This window comes from Gracilinanus agilis, chromosome 2, assembly GCF_016433145.1.
Source record: "Gracilinanus agilis isolate LMUSP501 chromosome 2, AgileGrace, whole genome shotgun sequence".
NCBI classification, from domain to species: domain Eukaryota; kingdom Metazoa; phylum Chordata; class Mammalia; order Didelphimorphia; family Didelphidae; genus Gracilinanus; species Gracilinanus agilis.
Genome location: NC_058131.1, coordinates 634,657,869 through 634,676,188, shown reverse-complemented (window position 1 = coordinate 634,676,188; position 18,320 = coordinate 634,657,869).

Genomic DNA, 18,320 nt, shown 5'->3' with positions numbered 1-18,320 from the left:
TGTAATAAATGTTGGCACATTGTCTACAATTATCTTTATGGTGATTTAAAAAAAAACAAATGGAGATGACCAAAGATTCTATTATTCTATAAATTCATAGAGAATCCTACTCAATGTACTGGAAAATTTTCCTCCAGGTCTTGTATTACCTTATGTTATAAATGTAGCTTTCATCCTACCTACGAACAAAAATAACTTATCCAGCTTTTTTTTTCTATGTCATATATGACCATGATTATATCATTTGAGGCATTTCCCCCAGTATTAGCTATGATTTGTGATAGCTAGGTGCTAGAATAGATAGGATGCTGTACCTAGATTCAGGAAAATGAGTTCAACTCTAGCCTCAGAGAGTTCCTAGCTGTGTGGCCTTGGGCAGTCACTTTACCTCTGCCTGTCTCAGTTTCCTTAACTGTAAAAAAGGAGATTAATGATAGCATCTACAGTCTTGATTGATGACACATGTTAAAACCAGTGAAAATGCACACAGACTTTGGGGGTCAAGGGAGGAAGGGGAAAGTAAAAATATATAACTATGGATAATTTTTCTAAAAAAATAAAATATTTAAATTTAAAAAAATAATAGCACCTACATCCTGGGATTATTGTGAGGATAAAATAATATGTTATAAGGCACTTGGCTCAGTGCTTGACACCCTATATGTGCTACATATCATATGTTATGTACACTGATCAAGAGTCTTCCATTATTCTTTTTCTGACTTTCAGTTTTGAACCTTCTGAAACCATGATATTTTTAAAAAATCATTGGAAGGATACTGACATTAAAGAGATGGGTTATTATAGCAAAGGGTAAGTCAGGATCACCAAAAACATTTAGCAGTTTCTCTAACGCAATCCGCCTTGATATACTTTTTTCAATGTGATTTTCGTCTCAGATCACAGTACATCTGAGATACCTGTCCAAACTTGCTGTAAATGTGGTTTTCCCTCTACTGCTTGGGCCTGATAGCTCTTTAACATAAATCAGGTTTTTCTAAGAATTGCAAAAAAATGTCTTCCTCCACACCCCCCAATTTCTCAGAGCCCATACTTGTTTAAACAGGTCAGGATGGAGCTGCTGTAATCACACCTAGTGTGTCTTCTCTTCTTTATCCTTTCTTCTAATTTGGTATTTCCTTTGACCTTTGCTCTAACTAGTAATTATTTGACTATACACAGACAGCTGAATCTGAAAGACTGTCGCATCTGTAACCAGTCATTTCCTGTCCCTTAAGCTACAGTCAATTTCTTTTTCTTTTTTTTTTTTTTTTGGGGGGGGGGGGAAAGGTTATGTGTTTGCTGCCCAGTGTCTTGTGACCCTTTTCTTTACAGAAAGTGTGTGAGTAATTTCCATTTTCTTACCTATTTGTAGACCATATTTTTCAAAATAGTTTTTGCTGTCTACTGGTTAGGTAAGAACTATTTAGTAGTCATTCACTTTGTGTCAATCATTATGGTAAGTCCTGGAACAAAAAGGAAAGCCAAAAACATGCTTGTTATGCTTGTTTTCCCAATGAAGTCATTGACTATCAAAGTATATTTGGACTTATTTTGGAGATGTTGGCAAAGTCTTCAAGGAATGTTCCCTCTTCATTCTCTCACCTAAATGCTGGCATATCAACTGAAATTATTTTTGTGGTGATCTTTTTTGTCTTTATGGATGCTGCATATAAAGATGATTAAGTCTCATACAGTGGTTCTTGTTGCCTTTAGATGCATAAAGAAGCCAATTCTGCCATTTCTTTTATTAGGTTCTTCAAGAGAATCCGTGGTGGTGGTTCAGACTCTCTAGAACTATGACAACTATTTGGCTAATTGACAAAGATCACGCATTAAGAATAATACTAACAGTTAAAATCACGTTTATAGGTTGTCTGAGAATTAGATAGTTCTTGGCACCCTTTGCCCTTTTTTCTAGCACTATACCTGGGGAAACAGAAGAGTTGGTTTTTATCCTATGTTGAAAGAATAAAGTATTAATATTTTCTCTCTAAAAATAGGTAATTTATTCATATAAGGTATTCCTCTTAGAATCATAAATTTAGTGCCAGAAGAGGCCTCAGAACTATTGAATCAAATGCCTTCATTTTACAAATGAAGAAACTAAAGCACACAAAGATTGTGACTTAACCAAGGTCAAGCATGAAGAAGGTGTCGGAGGTGAGATCTGGTGATCCTCTGACTCTATAGGTAGTGATCTTTCCCCTACACCACAATGCTCTTTTAATCCACCTTTTTTTCTGGTAAAAATAATGGCTAATTTGGTGTGAACACTCCAGCATTTTGGTTTTTTTTCCCATGATTGTTACTTCAATTAGTTTTAGAGATCCTTCTGATTCTAAGAGTATTCCATTTTCTGGATATTGTGTAAGCTCTATAGATCCCACTGACTCATCTTATAAAGAGACAGAGTGGAAGAGGTCTGTTTATGTGGTTATTTTGTTTTCCGTTTTCAAACACATTTGATGGTTTCCCATGCAAATTAAAATTATTATTCCAAGCAGTCTTAAAAAATACTTCATTTGAACATAAACAAAAGCAGCTACCATGAGCTCCACACAAAATAAGGATTGGGGAAATTGTCAACAAGAAGGCCAGACATCCAGTGGATTTTTATGCTTTCTTTGCCTAAATTACAAAAGTAGGTTGATCCCAGATTTCTAATTCATCCTTCAATTATTCAGTCTTTCACGACATATTTCATGAGCAACTCACAACTTGAAAGATATCCATATGACTAATAAAGTTGTTTCAAAGATTAGCAGCACCATTGAGAAAGAAGGGACACATCAAATATTATTCTCTATTTTTGGCTTTAGACACATTTAGTCCTCTAAAGTTTCTTAAAAGAATGTGATTCCTGGAGCTGCATGAAGAAACATATGGGTGGAGGGGGGGGTGGGCAGCTGGGTAGCTCAGTGGATTGAGACCCAAGTCTAGAGATAGGAGGTCCTAGGTTCACATCTGGCCTCAGATACTTCCCAGCTGTGTGACCCTGGGCAAGTCACTTGACTCCCATTGCCTACTCTTACCACTCTTCTGCCTTGGAGCCAATATACAGTATTGCCTCCAAGACAGAAGATAAGGGTTTAAAAAAAGAAAGAAAGAAAGAAACATACAGGGTCAGAAATTTCTGCAAGAAGAAACAAAATTCAGGAAAATTTTCCTTGTGAAAGAAGAAGTGAAGAGTAAGCTAGACAGCACAGTGGCATTTAGTTATTAAAAAAAAAACAAGAAAAGAAAAAATGAGATATCAGTAGACCAATTGAAGATCTTTGAAGAGTATTTCAGTAGAAATTCGTATATTCTTATGACAAAGGCAAGGTCTTTTCTGCTGAAGTAGGCTTGGCTCCTATTCAGATTAAGTGTAGTTTAGTAACCAAAGAGCATGAAAGAAGAAATATGAGGAATGGCTTATAAGTAGAAGAAATATTCAAGCAGACTCTTTCCTAGAAAAAATCCATCATCATTCGAGTAACTGGAATTCCCATGCTTTTTCTAGTCCTTTATTCTTGCGTCCCCTCTAATCAAATCTAATGAAAATGAATGTTTATAGTGGAAACAAATGTTTGTACCACTATTAATAACTTCTATCAAACTTTTATCTACTTTTCTCTCTCAATTTCCAATAATTCCAGTGTAGTAGGGCTGAATTTTTGAGTATATTCAATTCTACTCAATATGAGATCTGTGTCTTAAAGAAATGTCATCTGACCAAATGTATTTAGAGGAGAAATATCTATTTACCCATAGACATTTGTTGGTTTTAATATTGGGAGAGAAGAATGTGCTTCTATAGTAACACAGAATTATAGCCATTATTAGCTATTTTGACACTCAGAGTAGGCAGCTAGCCTTCACAAGATATACCAAAGGCACATAGATGAACAGGACAATGTTGAAACCATGGTCCTACTACTTCTACCAAAAGCTATGTGTGATATAATTTCTCGGTGTCATATATAATCTTCTTTTTGCTTTCTTTGGGAGAAGATATTTGTCTTTTATTGACATTTATGTTATTATCTGTTCAGTTCATAATAACAAGCAAAATGTTTAGGCATTCCAAGGGAAAGTGGAATAAAATACTATCTTAAATTAACTTTTTAGATAAATGCAGTTGAAAGGCAAAGGAATAATCCAGTTGCGTATAATGTTGATGCTGTGAAGGTTTGTTTCTGATAAACAGGACATAGTCAGAGGGAAGAGGGTGTAGGCAAACAAGGTGGAACCCCAAAACACTCACCTGGGAAGAAAGAATGAAATCTTCCTCTTTTACCCAACTATTTTTCCCATGTACTTGGTTATTTCTAAGCTGCTGAATATATAAGTTCTCTCTGTATCCACTAAGTTCAGTATCCTCATTAAAAATAACAACAACAACAACAACAGCCTGGGAACTTTACCTTACTTATATAGTCCAGCACTGAAATTCAATTTTAACCTGTTAATTCTTCCATCATTAAAAATCCCAACTATTCTTTAAGAATTTCTGAAATATGAAACCTTTCCCTTGCCCTTGATAGTTAAGAGCATTTGTTCACAACTAACTTAAATGTAACATAAACTGTCCTTTTGTCCTCATGATAATTTACCTTAAGATCTATTTTTAATGTGATAATAGGAGAAAAGAAAATTTGATAAAGGTGAAAATGGTGGATGGGGAAATAGTTGCCTGTATTCGATACTTCAGAATACTTTTTTGACATTCCTTAGTCTGATCACATTACTAGGAAAAGAAATTTTTAGCAAATTATATTTTTATTTGCCATAGAACAGAGAGCAAAGCAGGCAGAATGGTTTCTCTGAAGTTCTTCACAATGAAATTTATTAACTCTGCTCCTTAGAGTCTCAGAAATGGGTGAATCTTTCAAATTGTCAACATCAAAGGGGCCTCCTCTAGAACCATTTTCTATATTCTATTATATCTTGAATTTCCAATGATCTTAGATTTAGAGCTAAAAATAACCACATAAGCTACAATCTCCTTTTAGAGATGAAGAAAATGATACCCTGGGAGGTTAAGTGATTTGGCCACACTAACAAAAGTAGTACTTTTATCAGAGGGGAAACTGAAACCAGAATCCTCTGACTCTCATCTACTTGTTGGATCCCACCTCTCTGTATGAGATATATCAGTCTGGGGTCAGTTATATGTAAAAATAGTGATAGCTGTCATTTGCTTTACAAATAGTATCTCATTTTATCCTCAAAATAACTCTGGAAGATAGTACTGTTTTTATCTCCATTTTATAGATGGATTTAAATCTTATCTCAGATACTTATTAGTTATGTGACTTTGGGTAATTCACTTAACCTTGAACTGCCTCAATTTCCTCCTCTATATAATGGGGATAATAATAGCACCTACTTCTCAGAACTGTGAGAACAAAATGAGATAAAGCTTGTAAAGCATTTTGCAAAACTTAATGAACTACATAAATATACACACATTTGAGCAAGTAAAATATTTTACTTTAAGTAAATCAAAGTTAAATATTTTACTAACTTGGAGATGAGAGTTAGTGATTGTGGAGATTATAAAAAACAGGACTTAGTGTATTACCATTGTGAACAAGGAGGAGATTCTGCCCTCCTTTTTTTCTTTTTTAATCACCAGAGAGAGAAGAGAAGCACATTGACTCTGGATCAATGTTCATGGCAGAGGGACAGGGACAAGATTTCATTCCTTTCTGAGGGATAAATTTATTAAATTGGTTCTATTCTTTGGGGTTTAGGTAGTAGTTCTGCTGGGACTGCTAAATAAAATGAAGTTCTAAGGATAGATTTCCTGCTGTATTACAATTGCTAGAGAGAAAAAAGAAAGGTGTTTCCAGTCAACCAGCACCCCCGGTGTGTTTATACGGTTCAGATTTGATGATTCCCATGTTTATTTGAGCTTGCTGCTAAATCTATATGCCAGGGAGTGTGGGAAGACAAAAGCCTCTTTTTTAAAAAAAAATATATTGTTCTGTTGCTATTGCATGGGGCCCTTAGAAATCCTAAGCTATGGACAATTTCCAAATTGATGCGTAAAGACTGATCTTTGGAAGTGAGGGGACGGGGGAGGGTAAAAACTCCACTATTTCCTTTTCTTTGGCATACTTTTCAGAAATAAGGATTGCCATAAAATATTGACTTCATGATCCTATCTCCTTCCAAAAGACTATAAAGCAATGATTGCATTGAGTAACTGAGAAGCATAAGAATGATACCACAAAAACCTTTGTGATGTTATTTAGGGGGGATATGGTGTTACATTGTTGTAATTGGAAATTAATCTTCAAATTAGGATTGAAAGAAGGTTGTAGGTACTTTTCTTGTCTCTACATCATCATCATCATCATCATCATCATCATCATCATCATCATCATCATCATCATCATCATCATCATCATTTCGACTCCCTAGGTACAGGGAGCTCTCAAAGAGGAATTTCATCCAGCATTGTTTCACCCTCCAAACCAGAACAGCAGAGGCAAAGCCTGAGAAAAGCTAAAATCATACCTCCTTATGTTCACTCCAGCTATCATTCCACCCTCTTCACAGTCACATCTCTTTCTACAACTAGTTTTGAGAAATGTAATCAAATCACCACTATCATTGCCTGGGAAAATGATGTGTTAATGAACTGCCCTATGTTCCAGTCAGCATCTTTGTGACTAAAATACCATAACTCTCTTTCCTAAACCCTATTCCCCCATATGTGTTACTTACACTATTAAATATACATAAACATCCCAAAGGGAGGAGACTTCTTAGTTTTTGTATTAATACATAGTATTTGGCACTTAAGTCTTAATTGTCTGAAACACTGATCAGTCAACTGACCTGCCAAAGATTATACCACCAATAGCTTTCAGAGGCAGAATTTGAAGTCGAGTCTTCCTGACTCCAGTCTGATCAGTGGAACATTTTGCATCACTCAAAATTTCATTTACTGATAGATATTTCCATGGAGAAAGCTGATCCAGAAAAAAAAACACACCATAGAATGTTCGAGTGGGGAACAACCTTAGAGACCAAGTCTCAGCCTATCTTTATTTCACAAAATATCTCAGAGAGAGCAGAAGAATTGTTCTATGTTACAGCAAATAAGGGGCAGGAGTTCTAAATAGATTTACATGTAGACACTCATAACATTAAATATTCTGAAGAAAAAAGTCAAGAAAAAAATGAATTGCATCTGCAAAGAAATTATTCCTATTCCTCAAAGTTTTCAGAGGTTGAAGGCTTTAATTTTCCAGAATCTACACTCACTTTAAATGAATCTAGAAAAAAGCAACAGTGCAGATTACCTTTCAGTACATTAAACAAGATGCCAATCATCTTTTTGAGGACACTACAAGCAGACTTCAAAAATACTCCAAGTCATGATTCCTTGAACTTTTTTTCTGTAAAGGAACTTAGGATAGCAATGTGACAAGTTCAAGTTCCAGATCTGACACTGACTTATTGTATGAGTTGGGTAACTCACTCTTTGGTCCTCAATTTCCTGATCAAAAAAATTAAGGGGCCAGACTAAATGAACAGACGGTATGAGTTCTTTTCAAATCATCTATTTCCACCTTTTTTTTTTAAACCCTTGTACTTCGGTGTATTGTCTCATAGGTGGAAGAGTGGTAAGGGTGGGAAATGGGGGTCAAGTGACTTGCCCAGGGTCACACAGCTGGGAAGTGGCTGAGGCCAGGTTTGAACCTAGGACCTCCTGTCTCTAGGCCTGACTCTCACTCCACTGAGCTACCCAGCTGCCCCCTATTCCACCTTTTTTTTAACTGCAGCCTTAAAACCAAGGAAAAATAATGAGGAAGGAAGTGGTACTCTTAGTAAAGCCTCTAGTGTGAGAAGACATGGAGGCAGAATTCCTAAAAGATTACACTAAGGAGACAAGGACTAGCAAGCAGACAGTTTCCTTCAGTTTGTTCAGGTGTCTAGAACCAAATGACTTTCACATCATATTCACTGAGGGATCATTTACTCTTTGTTTTTCCTACTCTGCTTTCCACAAACACTGATGCTAATCAATCAATCAGTATTTATTAGGTTCCTAATTTGTGTCTGGCACTGTGTCCCAAACACCCATAACTGGCTTCCAACTTTGCCTACTCCATTAATGACCTGCATCAGGAATATGTCATAATGTTGTCTTCTTGTTTAGGGACTAATCAATCACTGATATAGACAGCTTAAAAGTCCTCCTTCCATGTACCTTTCTGTCTTTCAAGTTGAGTTTCTTTAAAGTGTAACTTTTCTTAAAAAATCCTAATGTTTTCCAAGTTAAATATTTCAAATATCATTAATCTTTGACTTATTTCAAACAGTAATATTTGAATTACATTAAGATACTTAAAATTCAGCAAAAATTTCAGGGAAAATAGTAAGTAATCTATTAGAAATTTTTTGTTATTTGGTCATTTTCAGAAATATCCAACTCTTTGGGATCCCATTTAAGGTTTTCTTGCAAAGATCCTACAATGATTTACCATTTCCTTCTCCGGTTCTTTTTACAGATGAGGAAATTGAGGCAAACAGGATTAGGTGTCTTGCCCAAGGTCACACAGCTAGTATCTCAGGCTAGATTTAAATTCAAGTCTTCCTTACTCTGGGTCCAGTGCTTTATCTACTGAGCTATCTCAGTGCTCCTGTCAGAAACTAAATCAGGACAACAGCTCATACTATATATTACAATATAATCTTCAAATGAGTACATGACTTAGACATAAAAGAGTGACATCTTAGACAAATTAGTTGAGCTAAATTTATTGCTTTATTTATTTCTCATATTACGTTAATTAATTTTTATTTTATTTATTATTATTATAACATATTAAATATATTATATTTATTTAACCCCATATTGCCATGAAAACTATAGAACCATCTCAGGAGGGGATGGCCTCTGAAAAAAGTACATTAAAATAAAATTTATATATAAAAAGCAGATCAAAAGGTTTAGAAAGTGAAAAATATTACAACAGGTTCTATGTGGTGCATTATTCACTGAAATTGGTTCATATTCTTTTCAACCAAACTATTTCCTCATAGAATAGGCAGAGCTAAATTCTTGGTGGGGCATGGAAATTTAAAAAAAAAGGCAAAAAACTAAATTCCAACCTCGTCTTTATTTAACTCACTATGAGATCCCAGAAATCACTTTATCTTGAAATTTCATTTTTTCATATTTGGATATGGTCAAAGAGGGTATTTACTCTGCTTGACTATAATATTTGTAAAAGTTTTGTTTTTCTTTCTTTTTCAGTGGTGAGAAGGGGGGAGATATGGAAAGATGGGAAACTGGTGGAATTTTAATTAAAAAATTAAATATAAAAGATATATCTCAAGATAAACAATTTTTCCTTTTCTCATAAAATCCAAGTTAATTTATTTAAGTAAATCTTAAGGTATATGATAGAACCTGTCATAACTTCAAAGCACAACTCTAGCACAAGACAGTCTGTAGTGCACCTGGCTGGAGCTAACCTAAGGGGAAGCCCAGAGCCCTACCCAAGACTGTAATGAGGCCCCAGGCCCTAGGGCAAAGCAGCCAGCAGAGCATCTGGACTATATAAGCCCAGAGTGATGTCCAAAGCCCCTGCCCAGGCTGGAGGTGAATCCCTAAGCCCCAGCACAAAGTATCTCATAGTGCTTTGAGCACTGCAAGCCATTAGCAGCCCCTAGAAGAGACTGTATCACTGGTGGAAGGTGGCTTTCAGAGCTCCCAGCCACCTAGGAAGAACTGAAACTTATAGAAACTTAGAACTAAAGTCAAGGGTAACAGTAAGGAAAAAATTAAGAGAGTGGCTCCTCTATCCTGAGAACTGAGCCTTTAAGATATAAGTAAAAGTTTAAAAAAGAACACCTTATCATATAAAATTATTATGGAGACAAAAAAGAGCAAGGCATAAACTCAGAAGGAGATAATGAGATCAAAGTAGCCACACACAAAACTTCAAAGAAAAATGGGAATTGGGTCCAGGCACTGGAAGATCTCAGAAAATAATTAAGAAATCAAATAAGAGAATTAGAAGAAAAATGGAGAAGAGAAATGAAAGTAATACAAAAAGAAAATAAAAGCTTAACAAGCATAATTGGCCAAATGGAAAAAGAGGCACAAAAACCTAATAAAGAAAAGATTACTTAAAAAATTAGAATCGGATAAATAAAAGCTAATAATTTCATGATACATCAAGAAACAATAAAATCAAACCAAAGAATTAAAAAATAGAAGAAAATATTATATGTCTCATAGAAAAAAACATCTGTCATTAAAAGTGGGTCCATGAGAAAAAAATCTAAAAATTATTAAACTACCTGAAAATCATGATAAAAAAATCCTACACATCACATTACAAGAAATTTTCAAAAAAAAAAACTGCCCTGATATTCTTGAACAACAGGGTAAAATAGAAATGGAAAGAACCCACTGATTACCTGAAATAAATTCCCAAATGAAACATCCTGGAAATGTTATAGCCAACTTCAAGAGCTCTGTGGTCAAGGAGAAAATACTACAAGTAGCCAGAAAGAAACATTTCAGATATGATGGAGCCATACTCATTATTACACAGGACTTAGAGATTTCTACATTAAAGGATCAAAAGACTTATGGTATTAAATATGAACATGATAAAGGCAAAGGAATTATGTTTACATAGAACCAGTGAAAACTGAGTATATTCTTTCAGGGGAGAGAAATGATCATTTAATAAAATAGAAGATTTCCAAGCATTCTTGATGAAAAGACCAAAGTTAAACAGAAAGTCTGAGGTCTAAATACAAGACTGAAAAGAAGCATAAAAATACAAATAAGAGAAAATGTAAGGGAATCAATAAGTTCTTATTGTTTGTATTCCTACATGGAAAGATGATATTTGTAACTTCTAAAATTTTTGTCATTATTAGAGAAGTAGGTAGACAAAGGGTACAGGAATAAACTGATTAGGATATGATATGCAAAAAAATCAAGGAGTGAAAAAGAGGATTGCACTAAGAGAAAAGAGAAGAGAGAGGTAGAATGGGGTAAATTATATCATCTAAAGAACCATGAAAAAAAACTAGTCCAATAGAAGAGAGGATGAGAGTGGTGATGATCAATGTTTAAACCTTACTTTAAAAGGGATGGGTTCAGAGAGGGGATAACAACCATACTCATATGGGTATAGAATCTTATCTGTTATGTTGATCATAACAGAGATATTTGGGAAGCTGAAGAGATGGCCTGAAACTAGAAACCTGCAGGACACACTCCTCCCACACACACAGGCTTGAATGAGAAGGGAGGGGCTCAATCTAGCTCAGTGCTCCTTTCTTCCCCCTTCCAACAAGCAGTTAGAAATCAGTTGGAAATGGAGGCATGACTGGTGTCTTCTGGCAAGGCTCAGCAAGGCAAATCTCTAATGATGTTAATTTTCTCAACTTTTTTCCCCACAGATTTGACTAAAGGATAATAGGAGAAGCTTGATGTCTTATAATTGTCAGGGACAGAATGAGGATCTGACTTCTTGGGCTGGCAACTGAAAGGAACCAAGCTTTATGGAGGCTGTGAGTATACCCAAAATAATAGCCAGGCACAGCTACTAAAAGATGAAGTTTTACTGATAAGAGAGGAAGAGGAATCAAGGGAAGGGGTTTCAAGGATTTGGATAAGATCTGGGAAGCCCTGAACTGTTAGGTAGAAACTGCTCGTCCCCCCCCCCCCCCAGGAGGGAGTGGCAGACTTTATATCTGGCTTACCCTCAAGCCTATAATTATCACTCCTAATATCCAATATAGCTAAATGGTAAAAAAAAATGTTATTGTAGGAAAGGCCTAGTTCAGCTAAACAGGCAAACTGGAGAGAAGAACCAAAATGGCTTTTCCCCCAAATAGCCTCCAAAGCAATCCCAAAACTGGGAACAGCAAGCAGAGAGATCTGCTCACCTCAACCCCCAGGAACCAACTGTCTGACTGCTTTCAAACTGTCCCCTCACCCAGAGTTGTCTGGGGGGGGGTCCCCTGGAATTCTGGGTGATGCTTGACCCTGTATCTTGCAGGAATTCCACACTGCCATTTTCCATGTTACATATCTTACCCTATAGAGAAGTAGGAGAGAAATAAGAAGGGTGATGGTAGGAAGGGGAGTAATATAAGGGAGAGGGAATGGGGCAAGTGATTAAAAATAAAACACTTATGAGAAGGGGCAGAGTGAAAAGAGAGAGAAAGAGCAGGATGAAAAGGGGAAAATAAGATGGAGGGGAATACACAGATGGTAATCATAACTGAATGTGAATGGGATGAACTTATCCACAAAACAGAATTGGATAGCAGAGAGGATTAAAAACTAAGATTCTGTGATATGTTGTTTATAAGAAACACATCTGAGGCAGGGCAATACACACAGAGTAAAGGTAAGGTGATAGAACAGAATCTATTGTTATTCTGCTGAAGTAAAAAAAAAGCAATAGTAACAATCATAATCTAAGAAAAAGTTAAAGCAAAAATAGATTTAATTAAAAGAGATGATGAAATTACATCTTACTAAAAGGTACTATAGATAATGAAGTAATATCAATACTAAACCTATATGTGCCAAATGGTATAACTTCCAGATTTTCAAAGGAGAAATTAAATGAGCTTCAGAAGAAAATAAACTATACTAGTGGGGGACCTCAACCTTCCCCTCTCAGAACTAAATAAATCTAACAAAAAAAAAACCAAGAAAGAAATAAAGGAAGTAAATGAAATTTTGGAAAAGTTGGATTTAATAGATCTCTGGAGAAAACCGAATAGAGATATAAAGGAACATACCTTTTTTTCAGCAGTACATGGTAACTCACAAAAATTGACTATGTAGTAGGGCACAAAACTTCACAACTAAATTCAGAAAAGCAGAAATAATAAAGATACATCCTTTTCAGATTATAATTCAATAAAAATTATGATCAATAAGAATCCAAGGTAAGACAAATTAAAAATTAATTGGTAACTAAATAATCCAAATCTAAAAAAGCAGTGGGTCAGAGAATGAATTATAGAAACAATCAATAATTTCATTAAAGAGAATAGACAATGAGGAGACAACATATAAAAATTCATGTGATACAATGAAAGTGGTACTTAGGAAGAATTTATATCTCTAAACATTTATATCAATAAAATAGAGAAAAAGAAGATCAATGAATGGACATAGCACTAAAAAAAACTAGAAAAAGAACAAGTTAAAAATCCCCAATTAAAGACTAAACTTGAAATCCTACAAATAAAAAAAATTAATAAAATTAAAAGTAAGAGAACTATTGAACTAATAAATAAAATTAGAAGTTGGCTTCATAAAAAATCAAAATAGAGCATTGTTTAATTTGATCGAAAAAGGAAAGAAGAAACTCTATTTACCAATATCAAAAATGAAAAGTGAGGGGGCAGCTGGGTAGCTCAGTGGAGTGAGAGTCAGGCCTAGAGACAGGAGGTCCTAGGTTCAAACCCAGCCTCAGCCACTTCCCAGCTGTGTGACCCTGAGCAAGTCACTTGACCCCCATTGCCCACCCTTACCAATCTTCCACCTATGAGACAATACACCGAAGTACAAGGGTTTAAAAAAAAATGAAAAGTGAGTTCACCACCAATGAAGAGGAAATTAAAGCAATCATAAGGAGCTATTTTGCTCAATTATATGATAATAAATCTGACAATCTAGATGAAATGGATTAATATTTACAAATGTACAAATTTTCCATATTAACAAAAGAGGAAATAGAATATTTAAATAATCCCATTTGAGAATTGAATAATACCCTAAGAAAAAAATTGCCACAGCTAAATTGATTCAAAAGTAAATTCTACTAAGCATTTAGAGAACATTTCATACCGATATCATATAAACTACTTGGCAAAATATACCTACACAAATATGGTGTAGATACCTAAATTACAAAGAGAAAAAAAACAGAGAGAGAAAATTACAGACCAATTTCCTTGATGCATATTGATGTAAAAATCTCAAATTAAATACTAGCAAAGAGACTACAGAAATATATCACCAGGATCACTGACCATAATCAGGTGGGAATTATATCAGGAATGCAAAGTTGGTTTGATAGTAGGAAAACTATCAGCATTACTGACCATATCAATAACAAAACTAACAGAAATCACATGATTATCTCAATTGATGCAGAAAACACTTTTGAAAAAATACAACACCCATTCCTATTTAAAAAAAAAACACTAGAAAGCATAGGAATAAATGGGCCTTTCCCTCAAATTATTAGTATCTATCTAAAACCATCAGCAGATATCATTCTGCAAAGATCAGGATGAAGCAAGGTTGCCCATTATGTATAGGAAATGCTAGCTTTATTAATGTTAAGAAAAATAAATTGGAGGAGTTAAAGTAAGCAATGAGGAAGTTAAACTATTTCTCTTATATGTTGTTATCTGTTATATGTTATATGTTACTCTTTGTAGATGATATTATGGTATACTTAGAGAATCCTGGAGAATCAACTAAAGTATTAGCTGAAATAATTAATAATTTTAGCAAAATTGCAGTATACAAAAGAAACTCACATATATCATCAGCATTTTTATATATTACCAACAAAGTTGAGCAGCATGGGGTAGAAAGAGAAATTCCATTTATAATAACAAGACAATATAAAATAGCTGGGCATCTACTTGACAAGACAAAACCAAGAATTATACAAACACAATTGCAAAACAATTGGAAAAACATAAATTGCTAATGGGTAGGCCAAGTGAATATTATAAAATTGAAAATTCTGCCTAAATTAATTTACTTATTCAGTGTCATAACAATCAAACTACCAAAAAGTATTTTAAAGAACTAAAAACAATAATAAATTTTATCAGGAAGGGCAAAAGATAAAGAATATCAAGGAAATTAAAGAACAAAAATGTGAAAGAAGGTGTCTTACCAGTTCCAGACCTCAAATTTTACTATAAAATAGTAATCATGAAGACAACCAGGTTTTGGCCAAGAAATAGAAAGGTGGATGAATGGAATAATTTAGGGATAAATGAGCTTAGCAATCTAGTGTTTAATAAACCAAAGACCCCAGTTTTTGCGATAAAACATCCCCTATTTGACAAAAACTGCTGGGAAAAATAGAAAACAGCATGGCAAAAATTAGATATAGATCAGTATCTCATACCCTATACCACGATAAGGTCAAAGTGGGTATAAGATTTAGACACAAAGAGTGATACCATTAGTAAATTAGGATAGCATAGAAGAATTTACCTGGAAGATCTATGACTAAAAGAAAAAATTATAACGAAATAAGGGACAGAGAACATTACAAGATGTAAAATGAATAATCCTGACCATACTAAAGTTAAAAGTTTTTGTACAAACAAAACCAATATAAGCAAGATTGGAAGGGAAAGGAGGTTCCGGGTTAAAATGGCGGCAGAGTAAAAAGCAGCGCTTAACCTCTCCTGACCAAAACACACAAGACTCCTCAAGGAGACATAAAAACAAGTCCAGACGAATGGAGGGACCCCACAACAGGGCACAGCGTGGAAGGTACGTGGAATTGGGACATTTCCATGCTATAAAGGGGTGAAACAGCTCTCACTAAATCGCGGGCTGAGCAACCACCCCACCCCCATCCCCTCCACACACAACACCTATAGCGCCGAAGCCAGCTAAAAAGAAATAGAGCAAGTTTGGGGCACCCATCGAGTCATTGGCAGCTCCGGGGCCTGTTCCTGAGAGCAGCAAGATTTCGGACCCCAAAAAGCTAAAGAATGCACACGAACCACGAGCGTGGGAGCAGAGCGCAGGCGCGGTTGGAGGCGTGGGTGGAGGCAGACACAGCCCCGAGCTAAGGCTCTGAAACCCTGAGTGGGGAACCAGTGCAGATGGGTATATGACTGTGGAAGCTGTGCCTTGAGACTTGTAAAGAAACCTCTGGCAGAGGATCAAGCAAGGGGGTCCACCAGGGGGCTTGACCTTGGAAAAAACCAGAACTCAGACCTCAGGAGCCAAAAGACCCTGGACAGACCCTGAGGATAAACCTGAGAATCTGCTGGGCTAACGATGGCTACTCAGACTCAGGAAGTTCAGAAGAGAAAGATTAACAACAAGAAAAAGAAGTCTTTAACACTCGACAACTTTTACACGGAGAAAATCCAGACAACCGATCAAACAGAGGAGGAGAACAAACAAGAATCCGGACCCTCCTCAAATAAGGAAAACTCCTCACAAGCTATGGAAGAGTTCAAAACTGAGATTTTTGAGGAAAATGGAAGAGATCTGGCAAGAAAATAACAGTTTAAAAGGTAGAATCTTGCAATTGCAAAGTGAGGCTCAGAAACCAAATGAACTGATACGCAAATTGAACACCAGAAATGACCAGATTGAAAAGGAATACCAGAAGATTATAGCCGAAAACCAGAAGATTATACCCGAAAACCAATCCCTAAAGGCTAGAATTGAGCAATTAGAAGCTAATGATCTCTCAAGACAATAAGAACAAATAAAACAAAGTCAAAAGACTGAAAAAATAGAAGGAAACATGAAATATCTCAATGAGAAAGGGACAGACCAAGAAAACCGGTCTAGAAGAGACAACTTGAGAATCATTGATCTTCCAGAAAATCCAGAAATTAATAGAAACCTGGACTCCATACTAACAGAAATTATTCAGCAAAATTGCCCTGAAGTCCTACAACAAGAGGGCAATATAGACATTGAAAGGATCCATAGAACACATGCGACATTTGATCCAGATAAGAAAACGCCCAGGAATATAATTGCCAAATTCAAGAGTTTCCAAACAAAAGAAAAAATCTTGCTAGAAGCCAGAAAGAGACAATTCAAATATCAAGGAGCACCAATCAGGATCACACAGGATCTGGCAGCCTCCACGCTAAAAGATCGCAAGGCTTGGAATATGATATTCAGAAAGGCAAGAGAGCTGGGCCTGCAACCACGGATCAACTACCCATCAAAATTGACTATATATTTCCAGGGGAAAGTATGGGCATTCAACAAAATTGAAGACTTCCAAGTATTTGCACAGAAAAGACCAGGGCTAAATGGAAAGTTTGATATCCAACCACAAAAATCGAGAGAAACATGAAAAGGTAAATAAGATACAGAGGGGAAAGAAAGAAAACTTATAATTTTTAAATTTGCCTTTTTTAAGGGCCTCAGTGAGATCAAATTATCTGTATTCCTATGTAGAGAAATGTTATGTTTAATTCTCTGTAGTGAACTCTATTCACTATTATAATATTCACTATTATAGTAATCAGAAGAATAATTCACAGGGTGAGGGTGGAACACTAAATAATCTAAGATGACATGGGGTATGGGAAAGAGGGGGTGAATAGTAGGGGACACCAAGAGAAACTTGACTGAATAAGAAAAATAGGATATTCTATTACACACAAAGAGGGCATGGGAAGGACAGGGTACAAATACTATTATAAGAAGGAGAGGAAGAGAGCATTAAGAGGTAATAATCAAACCTTACTCTCAGTGTAATCAACCCAGAGAGGGAAGAGTAGCTATATCCATTGGGACATAAAACTCTTATCTAACCCTTCTGAGAAAGCCAGAAGGGATAAACCAAGGGGAACAGGGGAGTGGGAGGTCAAAAAAAGGGAGGGGAGAAGAAGGGGGAGGGAATTCATAAGGCCTTTAAAAACAAAAACATGGGGAAAAATAAGGGAGGGGGTAGAAAGGGAAGTTAATCAAGGGAGGGGATAAGGGATAGCGGCTCAATAGCAAACCAATGGTTTAAAAGGAAATAGTATAAGAAAAAAGGAGTAGGAATAGGGGAGGATACGAAAATGTCAGCAAATGCACAACTGATGATTATAACTCTGAATCTGAATGGGATAAACTCGCTCATAAAACGGAAGGAAATAGCAGAGTGGATTAGAAAACAAAATCCTACCATATTTATATCCTTGAGTGCATATATTAACAAATTAAGGAGGGCAAAGATCAATGAATTGGGCATGCAACTCAAAAAATTTGAAAGCGAGCAAATTAAAAATTCCCAGATGAAAACTAAATTAGAAATACTAAAAACCAAGGGAGAAATTAATAAAATCAAAAGTAAAAGAGCTATTGAATTAATAAATAAGACAAGAAGCTGGTATTTTGAAAAAAACAGATAAAATAGACAAAGTACTGGTCAATCTAATAAAAAAAAAGGAAAGAAGAAAAACAAATTGACATATCAAAGATGAAAAGGGAGACCTCACCTCTAATGAAGGGGAAATTAAGGCAATCATTAAAAACTATTTTGCCCAATTATATGGCAATAAATATAACAATTTAGGAGATATGGACGAATATTTAC